The 12,227-nt window shown below is 43.2% G+C and overlaps 1 pseudogene across 1 annotated transcript; it reads right to left on the bottom strand.

Moving 5' to 3' along the window:
- Positions 1-9,205: 9,205 nt before the first annotated feature.
- Positions 9,206-10,912, bottom strand: LOC307223370 (forkhead box protein G1 pseudogene; annotated as a pseudogene). Its single transcript has one exon. The product of its transcript is annotated as a forkhead box protein G1 pseudogene (transcript).
- Between the last annotated feature and the right edge of the window lie 1,315 nt (positions 10,913-12,227).

The following is a 12,227-nucleotide window of genomic DNA, read 5'->3' on the forward strand; positions in this document are numbered from 1 at the left end:
TTTGCGGCTACGGCGCGCGAGAAGAGGCAAAACACCCCGCGAAACGGCTTTGCCCTGCCTGCGGGCTGTTTACTCGCTTGGGTTCTAGTGCATTTCCCGGGGGAGGAGCCCCTGTTGGACTTTCTTTTCGAGCAAGATCTGGCCTGCAGACATTGTACTTTTTTGGGGAGGGGGAATGCATCATCATCATAATAATAATAATCCATTTATAATGGAGGAAGGGCGTTCCTAAATCAGTCAAACCGCAGCAAAAATGAAGGGAAAGGATGCTTGCCATATTTCAAAAAGTGAAAATCCGGACACAAAGGTTGTTGAGCGTTTTTGAGCAAAGTTGTTGAGCTTGCTTTAGTTCTTCCCAAAATCTCTCTCTCTCCAAAAAGAAGTTTTTGAGCCACTTTTAAGGAAATTCGCCAAAATCTAGTCTTCCCGCATGGGTTACCATACACCTGGATTTTCCTGGACACTGGTTCCGACTGCAGCATTCTGGCTATGTCCGGGAAATTCAAGACAGATGACAACCAGGATTATCTTTTACATTTTCTGCATATAAGTTAAATAAGCAGAATAATAATAATGATGATGATGATGATGATGTCCTCCCATCTTCTGTTCTCCACACGAACTGGCAGCAGCTTTTCAAAGTTTCAACAGGGAGTCTCCCACAAACCTATTGTTTTTTTTCCCAAAATTTTTTATTGGTTTTCCAAAATTTTTAAACAGACAAACAAACATACATCTAAGCTGTACTTGATCCAATCTTAGTAACATTGTTAAGTGACTTCCTCAAATCCCCCTGGCTGAATTTCAGTGTATATCATTGTAACAGTTTTCCAAAACCTATTTTCTCATAAAATTAACTTAATCACTTAACCTCTTACTTTGTTTTCATTTTGACTCTAAGCGTATTATTCTCTCAAATTACATAATTAATTCCTAAGCCTATCTGGAATTTGCAAGTTTTTCCAAATAAGCTATCTTAGCATATTTAACTAAATAGTCTTTGAAATTCTTCTATTCTTCCTGGTGCTCCTCCTCTTTCTGGTCACGAATTCTTCCAGTCAGGTCAGCTAGCTCCGAAAAGTCCATCATCTTCATCTGCCATTCTTCCACTGTTGGGACTTCTTGTGTTTTCCAATTCTTAGCTAACAAAATTCTAGCTGCAGTTGTGGCATGCAAAAACAATCTAACATCTTTTTTGGGCAATTCCAAACCTATTATTCCAAGAAGAAAGGCCTCCGGTTTCTTAATAAATGTATATTTCAACATTTTTTTCAATTCATTATAAATCCCGCAACCCTACGTGGATATGCTGGGATCGAACCTGCAACCTCCTGCATGCAAACCATTGAGCTGTAGCTCTTCCCCAGTGAAATCTGCTTAGACTTGTTTTGTAACTGCCTTGGCCTCCCTTTTTATGAATGGTGCGTCATTGCGCCCAAAGGGCACGGAAGTGGCTGGTGCTTTGTGGATGAGTTGAGGACCATAAAAGTCAACAGGTGCCAGCCAGCCAGGCAGGCAAGCAAGCAGAAAGAGAGAGAGAGAGAGAGAGAGAGAGAGAATTTGTGTTTAATCCACAGAAGCTTCTGGTTACCGTCAGCTGCGTCCCCATCTCGCATGTCTGCGTGTTCAGACAGCTCCCTCGAAGGGCAGGCGCCTGTTTTGCTTGTGTCCCTCTGGCGTGGTGCCGCAACAGGAATGGAGGGTGGGGGGGCACTCCCTGCTTTGGTGGGAATCTAAGGAAGCCTGGGACTATGGTCTTTTTTTTTTTTAATACATATTTATTAAAGTTTTTGAATAAAAATGCATAAATAAACAACATTACTTATATTATAACATAGTTTCACCACTTCTTTGGACTCCCCCACGTCTCCCGCTCGCACTTACATCGTTACAGAAAAGAAAAATTTTTCCAAGCAAATTACCCACTTGTTTACAATCTTATCTCCACTCATTTAAATAAAATCTAACAATTCTCCAATAAATTTATATTTTCCTTAATCTCACTTATCATCAAAATCAGATCTAATTCAGTGGTAGGCCATTATTTATGATCTAGCATCCTTCTTAACATTCAACCAAATTACAATATTTTTGTAAATAAATCTTAAATTTTCCTCCAGTCCTCCTCAATCCTCTCCTCTCCCAGGTCTCGGATTCTACCAGTCATCTCGGCCAGTTGCATATAGTCCATCAGCTGCATCTGCCAATCTTCCAGCGTGGGTAGATCTTGAGTTTTCCAGCTCTTAGCGATAAGTATCCTTGCTGCTGTTGTTGCGTACATAAAAAATGTTCGGTCCTTCTTTAACACCTTCTGGCCGACAATACCCAGAAGGAAGGCCTCTGGTTTCTTAGTGAAGGTATACTTAAATACCTTTTTCAACTCATTATATATCATTTCCCAGAAGGCCTTCACTTTAGGGCAAGTCCACCAGAGGTGAAAGAATGTACCTTCATGTTCTTTACATTTCCAACATTTATTATCAGACAAATGGTATATTTTGGCGAGTTTAACTGGGGTCATGTACCATCTGTATATGGTCTAGCTGGATAAAGAAATGGGCATTCATCTAAAATATTTAAAATTACCGTATTTTTTTGCTCTGTAAGATGCACCAGACCACAAGACGCACCTAGTTTTTGGAGAAGGAAAACAAGGAAAAAAATATTCTGAATCTCAGAAGCCAGAACAGCAAGAGGGATCGCTGCGCAGTGAAAGCAGCAATCCCTCTTGCTGTTCTGGCTTCTGGGATAGCTGCGCAGCCTGCATTCGCTCCATAAGACACACACACATTTCCCCTTACTTTTTAGGAGGGAAAAAGTGAGTCTTATAGAGCAAAAAAATATGGTATATCAATAATGGCATCTGAGGACTGTGGGTGACCTCATAACAGCGGTTCTCTTTTTAAAAAAATATTTTATTTGATTAAAAAAATATATAAAAACACACAATAAGCATCAGTTCAAAACCAAATACTGCAATTACAGTGGTACCTCAGGTTAAGAACTTAATTTGTTTGGAGGTCTGTTCTTAACTTGAAACGGTTCTTAGAAAAGAAAAAAGGCTTATTTGTGTGGATGAGATGAGAGTTTGTCTGTCTCAAAACAGACTTAATATAAATGAGATTACCTGGCAAAAGCAATCTCACACCTCTCATATGTACTTAAGGTACATATGTAAGAGGCTCGTTTATAATTATATTTTGGTAATGATTCATGTTCTGACATCCCTGCATTATTTTATACTTTTTGGGTGTCCCATGATCATATTATAAATTAGGTGTATTCTAGGTTAAAAACCAAGCACTGCTAGTTGCTCCTTTTTGTTTTCCAATGTATTTCTTATCAATCAAAAATTCAGTGTGGCAGAAGCAAATTTTTATTCTGAAAGTGTGGCCTAGAGGAAAAAAGCTTGAGACCCCCTGTCTTAGACCATTTAATCATCCAAGTTTGGTATAGTAAATTTTGGTCAATCACTGCATTTGGAGGGGAAATCATTCTTTTTATTTCTCTATTTATTTGTATCAATTTATTATTCCTATGGTCCTTGTTTATAAAACCCAAGTTATTCAAAACTATATATACTCCTAGTACAAGGCAGCAAGAAGCCACTATAGTTCAGTGCTGTATGGTAGAGCTTTATTTTATACACTGCTACACCGGCCATACAATCTTACATGTCAGCAGCTGAAAGAGTTGGGATTCAATTTGTGTTCTTTATTTTATTTTGTTGTGCACATGTTGTTTTTCTCCTTTCTACATATATAGAAACGCATTAAAAAGCAACGACTTCTCAGGGTTTATGTGAAGGTGACTGCATTTTATTCTTTGTGGTTATAAAGATTTTTTATTTCTGTTTTATGCTGCCTTTACGTTTCAGCTAGCGAGATACATAAAGCTCCTCTAAATGGTCATTATTTCTGAGGAGGGGATTCAAGCACACACCAAAAAACGTAGGTTTGTGCAATCAAAGTGGGTTAAAGCGCTTTGTTGCTCCAGTGTAACAAATCCACTTTTAAAAACCCCACACAAACTTGTGGTTAAGAGAGTGTGATGGGGATGCTCCCCTGGAAAATGTGAGGTGAACAATTGATTAATGGGAAGATGTATAAACATCCCACAAGCAAAGTGAGATGAGTGCTCACTGCCCCGCAAACAGTTCAGAATGAATGCTCAATAAATTGTTCCTGTTGTTATTTTATTTTCTGCCTTCTTCACAGACTGGGACTCGAGGACAGCTTAAACAAATTAAAGCGACACAGATAAAAGTCCAGAAAGCTAAAAGAAACATATAAAAGATAATGGTTTAAACATCTCCAACTGTCTGACTTTTAGAAGACACCTGAAGGCAGCCCTGTATAGGGAAGTTTTTAAAGTTTGATGTGTTATTATGTTTTTGTATCTGTTGGAAGGCGCCCAGAGTGGCTGGGGAAACCCAATCAGGTGGGAAGGGCACAACAACAACAACATATGTAATAATAATAATAATAATAATAATAATAATAATAATTTATTTATACCCCGCCCATCTGGCTGGGCCTCCCCAGCCACTCTGGGCGGCTTCCATAGAAACCAAAAATACAGTAAAATATCACACGTTAAAAACTTCCCTGAACAGAGCTGCCTTAAGATGTCTTCTGAATGTCAGGTAGTTGTTTATCGCTTTGACATCTGCTGGAAGGGCGTTCCACAGGGCAGGTGCCACCACCGAGAAGGCCCTCTGCCTGGTTCCCTGTAGCTTTGCTTCTCGCAGGGAGGGAACCGCCAGAAGGCCCTCGGCGTCCAGGCAGAATGATGGGGGTGGAGACGCTCCTTCAGGTCTACTGGACCGAGGCTGTTTAGGGCTTTAAAGGTCAGCACCATAAACCTGTTAAAGACCAGATATAATCTAACCTCTCCATAAACCTTGTGCAAGGATGAATGCTAAATAAACAAATTCCTTCCAGTAGCACCTTAGAGACCAACTAAGTTTGTTATTAGTCTCTAAGGTGCTACTGGAAGGAATTTTTAAAATTTTGTTTCGACTATGGCAGACCAACACGGCTACCTACCTGTAACTAGAACTATGGAAGGCTCAATAAACAGGTCATCTGTTATTCAAATAGATCCATTTGTGTATATATTAATGAACTGCGCAGTTTTCGGAAATGACTGGCAGAATCCGAGACCTGGGAGAGGAGTCGGTGGAAGAAGATTGGAAGAAATTTAAAGAATACCTGCAGAAACACTGTAAAATTAATGAATGTTAAAATGATGTTGGATTGAAAATAAGTGGTATCAGTAACAAAGTTAAAAAGAGTATGCAAAAGTGAATTGATAATGGGTGAAAACATAGTTTTAACATGTTAAGATATAGAGTTAAGATAAATGAAAGAGGGTAAGGATTTGCTGATTTGATCATATTAATCGGAATACAAAACGGGAGGTGTGAGGGGGTCAAAGAAACAAGTTTATGAGCTTAAAGTTATAAAAAAAATGGATTTGTTTTAACTTTTTTAAGGTTTATTTCTTCTGTTTTCTTTTTTTTCCTTTCTTTTTGATTGTATTTTGTATTTTTTCTTTCTTTGTTGTATTATGTTTTTGTATTTATGATTTTGGAAAATCTTAATAAACATTTTTTTTTAAAAAAGAACTGCACAGTTTCGTGAGGCCGGTCAGTCTGAAGAACGTAAGAAGACCCTGCTGAATCAGGCCAGTGGCCCATCTGGCCAAGCATCCTGTTTTCACAGTGGCCAACTGGATGCCCATGGAAAACTCGCAAACAGGATCCAAGAATGAGAGCCCTCTTCTCTCTGCCGTGGTTTCCAGCAACTGACATTCAGAAGCATCACTGCCTCCAAATGTGAAGGCAAAATATAGCCATTGTGGCTAGTAGCCATCAGTAGCCCTATGCTCCATGAATTTGTCTAATCCTCTCTTTAAAGCCACCCATCCCTGCCTCATGTGGCAGGGAGTTCCATGGGCTGTGTGAAGAAGGGCTTCATTTTATCTGTCCCAAATCTTCCAGCAATCAACTTCATTGAATGCCCATGAGCTCTAGTTATGAAAGAGAAAAACTTTTCTCTGTCCACTTTTAAGAATAATAATATTTTTTAAAAATACACAGTATTCCAAATGTGGTTGCAGCACAGATTTGTATAATGGCGCGATTACATTGGCAGTTTATTAAATCTTGATCATTAAAATACAACCTAAAATTGTTATTTAAAACCTGAATCATTTTGGTAGTACAGCTCGTTCCCTAAGATTTAATATATATATTTTAACTGCTACTATATCTGAATTGTCTCTGTTATACCCAATTGCAATTCAATGTTGTGTTTTATGATTTTCCTGATATTGTAAGTGAGCCGGAACTGGTCTGTGACCGTAATAATAAAATTCATTCATTCATTCGCATTGGCATTTTGATTTTGCGTTCCTTTCCTAATGATCCCTGCATCTCGATTCCTTGATCCTTCTACTGACCAAAATGAAACGACACAAAAGTTCACAATCAAACACGGCCGTCGGGTTTGGGAAACAAATGGATCGATATGTATCTTTATTGTGGGGTTGATTCACCCAGGCAAAACTCACTTGTGGTTCGCGATATCGGACGTTCTAAGGTGCATTTCACAGAGCTTCTCTCTCCCATGCAAACACAATTAATTTCAACAAAATTACAGGTCTACTGATCACACAGTTGCTGTGCATATCGTATGTTTATCGGCTTTATGGACATAAGACATGCTTGATGGATTTCATCCTCTCTCTCCTTCCCATCCCAATTCAAACTAGCGCACAGTTTGGAAATAATGTAGATAAGCAAGCAAAGCACCCTAAAAATTAGCCTCAGCCTGCACATTTGAGCTTTTCCATTAAAAACAGCCATGAAGAAGATGATTTATTATGTCCTAAAACATTAATTGTATTCTCTTTTGAGCCTATCATCTGTCACTTCTCAGCCAAATCTTAAACAGACATGCACATGAAAGTAAAAATCAAAATACTTGAATGATATAAATTGCTCTTAGCTCCCTCAGGGGTGTGATGTTTCCAAGCTAAAGTTCTTGCCGCACATTAAGAGTTTGTGTTTTCTCTGAATGAAGAGTTGTAAAACACACAAACACTAATGAATAAAGGATAATTAAACACACAAACACACTGTAGGAACTAATTAATAATAGTACTATTACAATCACCGCAAAAACTTTGGAATAAATACACTATAGAAATTGATTGTCTCTAAATTCACTTCCAAACCCACAGAGCCTAAAACCACAACCCTTAAATCAATGGGACTTGACTGTTTCGATCCCTTGTGTAAATGTGTTCAGGGCTGGGGTATCAATTATTAAGCGGCAATTAAAAGCACAATTAATTACTTATAATTAAGTCCAGCAGAAATCTGGGGATACTGGAGCCCGATTCACAAAGCAATTTAATCCAGAAGGGAATTTGCACATTCTGACGCACTCTTTTGTGCAAATCCTACTGAGCACATTTATAGTAGGATTTTCCGTCAAATGCTTAGAACTGCAACCTTACTGCATTTTCTCCAGTACCTCAAATTCTAAGGATTGGATGTGCTGCTCAGAGACAGCAAGCAAGCATCAAGCAATTACCCTTCATCTCTGTCAAAACGGCAGATTTTTAGCCTCTCCCAATTAAGCCGATTGGCAGGTTACGCACAAATGAAATGCTTCACATAATTAACTTTAGCAATTCGTTGACGCGAGCTGTGGTGATGGCCAGACAGTGAATTCGCTAGTTTTTTGGGGGTTTTTAAAGTTACATTTGCAAAGAAGGCAAGTCTATGAATGTCCACCAGCCATTGATAATTATAAATTACATGTCCATGTTTAAAAGCAGTGCGCCACTGATTCCAAGATGCTATAGGGACAAAGCCACAGAGGGTGCATATTGCCCTAGTACACTGGCGTGTGAGCTTTCTTTCAGCATCTGAGGTTAGCCGTTTCTGCTGGAGACATGACGATAGACTAGATGGGCTTTTGGGCCCGATTCATCAAGGCTTTATTGCACTGGTAATCTCCCAAGTCCAGAAACATGAGACACTTTGCCCTGTGATGATTCCAGTGAGTTGTGTGAACCACTGCGAGTTGTGTATTCTACCAGCCGGCTCCCTGCACTGCTTGCAGAGGTGCTCAGGTGGAGGGGGCGACGACATACCTGCTTTGCCCTGGAATTCTTCTTTCTTCCAGACCATGCGCTACAGCTGCAGATGAGAAGCCTTGACACTCAGCGCAATCAAACTGTGTTTTCTCCTCTGTCTTCCATTCCCACCCTCTGCTATTAGCTTACTGCACTGATGAAATTTATAGTCGAAGCTCCTTGGGGGATAGGGGTCTGGTGGTTCCACACACGCACACACCCCTCAGTAAATGCCATGCACATTGATGCTGCTTATGAATTATCAATAAAAAAAAGCAACCCCCAAACCTGCCACACAAAGATGTCTGAGACCCATGGGCTCTTCAGCCTTAAACATATTTAGCACAACAGAAGTCTTGCTGTTGGCTCCTAAACCAATGTGCCCTGGAGGATCACACAGCTCAAAGGTTGTAATCGCAGGAGAGGCTTAATGGCTGAATCACAGCAGCCCAGCTAAGTTAGAACTTTGCTGGGTGAAGGATCAGGCATGCCTTATTTCATGCTCTGCAAAGAAGCAGGCAGCTACTGCTGTTCATTTGTGCCCGTTCGAAAGTCCGTCCTGTTATTCGGTACGTTGATCAAAGGCATTGGGAGGGTAGAATTGGAATCAAGGCAAGGGAAAATGTGCAGAATTTATGGGCATCAAAACCGACTGGCAGCTGCCTGGGGCAATTCTGTCTCACTTGGTGTTCAGAGTGCCAGTCTTGATGCCAAATGTCGGCAGCAAAGCCGAGCTCGGACCTACACGGGAAGCTTGCTGACTTGTCTTAGCCCTCAAAGATTTTCTCATAGTTCAGGTTAGCGAGAGGCATTCAAAGAAATTAGTTCACGTTGGTAAACGTTGATAGATGCCCTCGCTTTCACCAGTGAAGGGTCAGAAGGAAACACGTGGGGTGAAACGCCGACATTTCTCCAGAGTTTTTCACGGACCACGGGTGGAAAACCAACGCAGCACGCAGTACAACAGGAGGCTGACTGGGTTCAAATATTAGCAGGCAGGAATTAAAAATAATAATGTTTCTTTCAGGGAAGAAGAGGCTTGTGGGGTATACAGTCAAGGCAGGCTTGGATGAAAAAGAACGCCCTGATTCTGAAAAGCAAAGTAGCTTGGAAGCTCTGGAGAAAGTCGCCCGGGGAAAGCTGGAGGACCTCTTCCGAGGAGATCTCTCGTGGCTTTGGACGGGAGCACAACCTGAGGGCTCATTGGCAGGGTGTGATGTCTCTGAGAGAAGATGTAATTCGCCTGTCCGGCCAGGAAGTTGACAGAGCAGGAGTCCAGGCAGTCGGGTGAGGAGAGGCTGCAAGGGATGGCCGAAGCCAACATCGCTGTGGCGATCTGCTGGTGGTTGCTGTAGGAACCATCTACTTCCACCTGTCTGTGCCCCACTGGAGGAGAAATAGCCTGGTGGGAGAAAATGGAAGAGTAGGTGCCAGGGGGATGGCTCAGGTAGGCTGAGGAGGCACCGTAAAGAGGTGGCAGAGGCCAGTAGAGAGATCCGGCCAGGGCCACCCCGGCCGAAGCCAGCCGAGCTCCTCTCCTGAAGGCCAGCTTGGTCCGGGAAGTGGACGGCCTCCTGCGCAGCTTTCCGGTGGCTCCTCCGATGAAGACGTCCTCGCTGGAAGGGTCCAGCATCCAGTAGTTGCCCTTGCCAGGGTCGTCGTAGTGCCGGGGCACCTTGACGAAGCATTTGTTGAGGCTGAGATTGTGGCGGATGGAGTTCTGCCAGCCTTGCTTGTTCTCCTTGTAGTACGGGAAGCTGCCCATGATGAACTCGTAGATGCCATTGAGAGTGAGGCGCTTTTCTGGGCTCTGACGGATGGCCATCATGATCAGGGCGTTGTAGCTGAAAGGTGGCTTCTCGTGTTTTCCTCTCCTTTCACCAGAAAGATCTTCTTTTCTCAACCTCTGCTGTTCCTCACCGGCGGCGGCGGCTGCTGCTGCTACGACGACGTTCTCGTCTTCCCTCAACAACGGTGATGACAGTGGTCCCTTGGGAGCGCCGCTTGAGGCCACATCTTGGAGTAGGTTAGTGATGCTGAATGGAGATTTCAGGACCCAGCTGTTTGTGTTTAACCCTTCCATCGCTCATCAGAGAAGGTGGACGTTGCTGGGGCCTACCCAGGTCCGGCCAACAGCCCCAGTCAACCTGGCCAGTAAACCAACTGGATGTTTTGCTTAACGCCGGAGGCAAAGGAGGCACTTCCCATCTCATCCACTGCCATCGACACCACCAAATTCCCTCTCTTTTTGAGCCAGTCAAAGTGGCCCGGCCTCTTGCTCTCTAGCCAATCCCACCTTTGTGACGCTGATCGCCAAACCCTCTCCAAATCCTCATTCATTTGCGGGCGGCAGCGGAAACAAGATTGCAGTTCTCCGGCTTTGATTACCAAGGCGGCCACTGACACACACTCTGCTGAAATGTGCACTTTGTTAAGTTCATCCGGAAGAAAAGTACTGATTTGGTCCAGAGGCCAAGCGGAAATTAGCGTTTAATAGTCCATCACTGAAATATCAAAATCATACTGCTGTCAACTGCCATCTCTAACACACTGTTGATTTAGCCGTGTTGATGACATTTCTTTTCTTGCCTCCCAAAGAAGTGCAAATATACTATCCTGCCCAGATTAACATAAATATGATGACGGCATTCACTGCTCCCCCATCTTTCCTTCAAGGAATCCAGAAGTGTACACACAGACACAGAGGCACACTGAGATTTGCTGCCTATGGAATGCTCTGCCACAGGACTATGGTTTTCAACACCACAAGATGTTGTAATGGCCTCTAACCTGGAAGGTTTTAAAAGGGGATTGGCAAATTCACAGATGAAAAGGCTGGCCGTGATGGGTGCTCCCTACCTCCTATATCGGAGACACCATGTCTCTGGATGCCAGATGCTGGGAATCGCAGCTGGGGATAATGTTGTTGTCAGGTGTACGTGCAGGAGCCAGGCCCTGTGACCAATAGGACTCTGCAGGATTGGGGCCTTCCTAAGTTTGTTCTGAAGAGGCAAGGCACGGCCCCACAGGTGAGGCTGATTGGTAACTCACAGCACCTGCTGGCAAGAGCCGAGAAGAGATATAAGGTCAGCATTTCCCTTCGGCTCTTTGCCACAGCAACACACTCCCTGCCTTGTTGCATTTGGCTTCTTGCTTCCTGATCCTTGAACCTCAGCTTCCTTGCTTCTTGATCCTCAGACCCCTGACTCCTTGTTCTTGATCCCCGGACCCTTGACTTCATGGCTCTTTGCTTCTTGACCCTCGGACCCCTGACTTTGTGACTCCTTGCTTCTTGATCCTTGGACCCCTGACTTTGTGACTCCTTGCTTCCTGACCCTCGGACTTTTGGCTTCCTGGCTTCTGGACCCCCATTCCTGCTCCCACCCCGCCATCTTGCCCCCGGTCCTGACGTCCCCTGCCGGGACTTCGATCGCCCGTGAGCCGGACCATGACAGTTGTTTTGCTCAGGATCTTCTTGCAAGCTTCTCATCAGGGCAGTTATTTGGCCACTGTGAGAACAGGCTGTTGGTTAAGATGGGCCTTTGCCCTGATCTTATATCTATCCACAAAGTAATGGAGCTCACTGGGTGGCTTAGACCAGTCACTTTCTCTCAGCCTGACCTACCTCACAGGGTTGTTGTGATAATAAAATGGAGGGGGGAGAGAATAGGCTGCCTTCAACTAAATTATACTTGGAGTAGACTCACTGAAGTTAGTAAATGCCCATTAATTTAAACAGAACTGCTCTAACTAATGTGGAGTACAACACTTGATTCACGGGTAGGCAAACTAAGGCCCGGGGGCCAGATCCGGCCCAATCGCCTTCTAAATCCGGCCAGCAGACAGTCTAGGAATCAGCATGTTTTTACATGAGTGGAATGTGTCCTTTTATTTAAAATGCATCTCCGGGTTACTTGTGGGGCTTGCCTGGTGTTATTACATGAGTAGAATGTGTGCTTTTATTTAAAATGCATCTCTGGGTTATTTGTGGGGCATAGGAATTCGTTCAGTTCCCCCCCTCAAAATATAGTCCGGCCCCCCACAAGGTCTGAGGGACAGCGGACCGGCCCCCTGCT

The sequence above is a fragment of the Podarcis cretensis genome (assembly GCF_951804945.1).
Source record: "Podarcis cretensis genome assembly, chromosome: 8".
Lineage (NCBI taxonomy): Eukaryota > Metazoa > Chordata > Lepidosauria > Squamata > Lacertidae > Podarcis > Podarcis cretensis.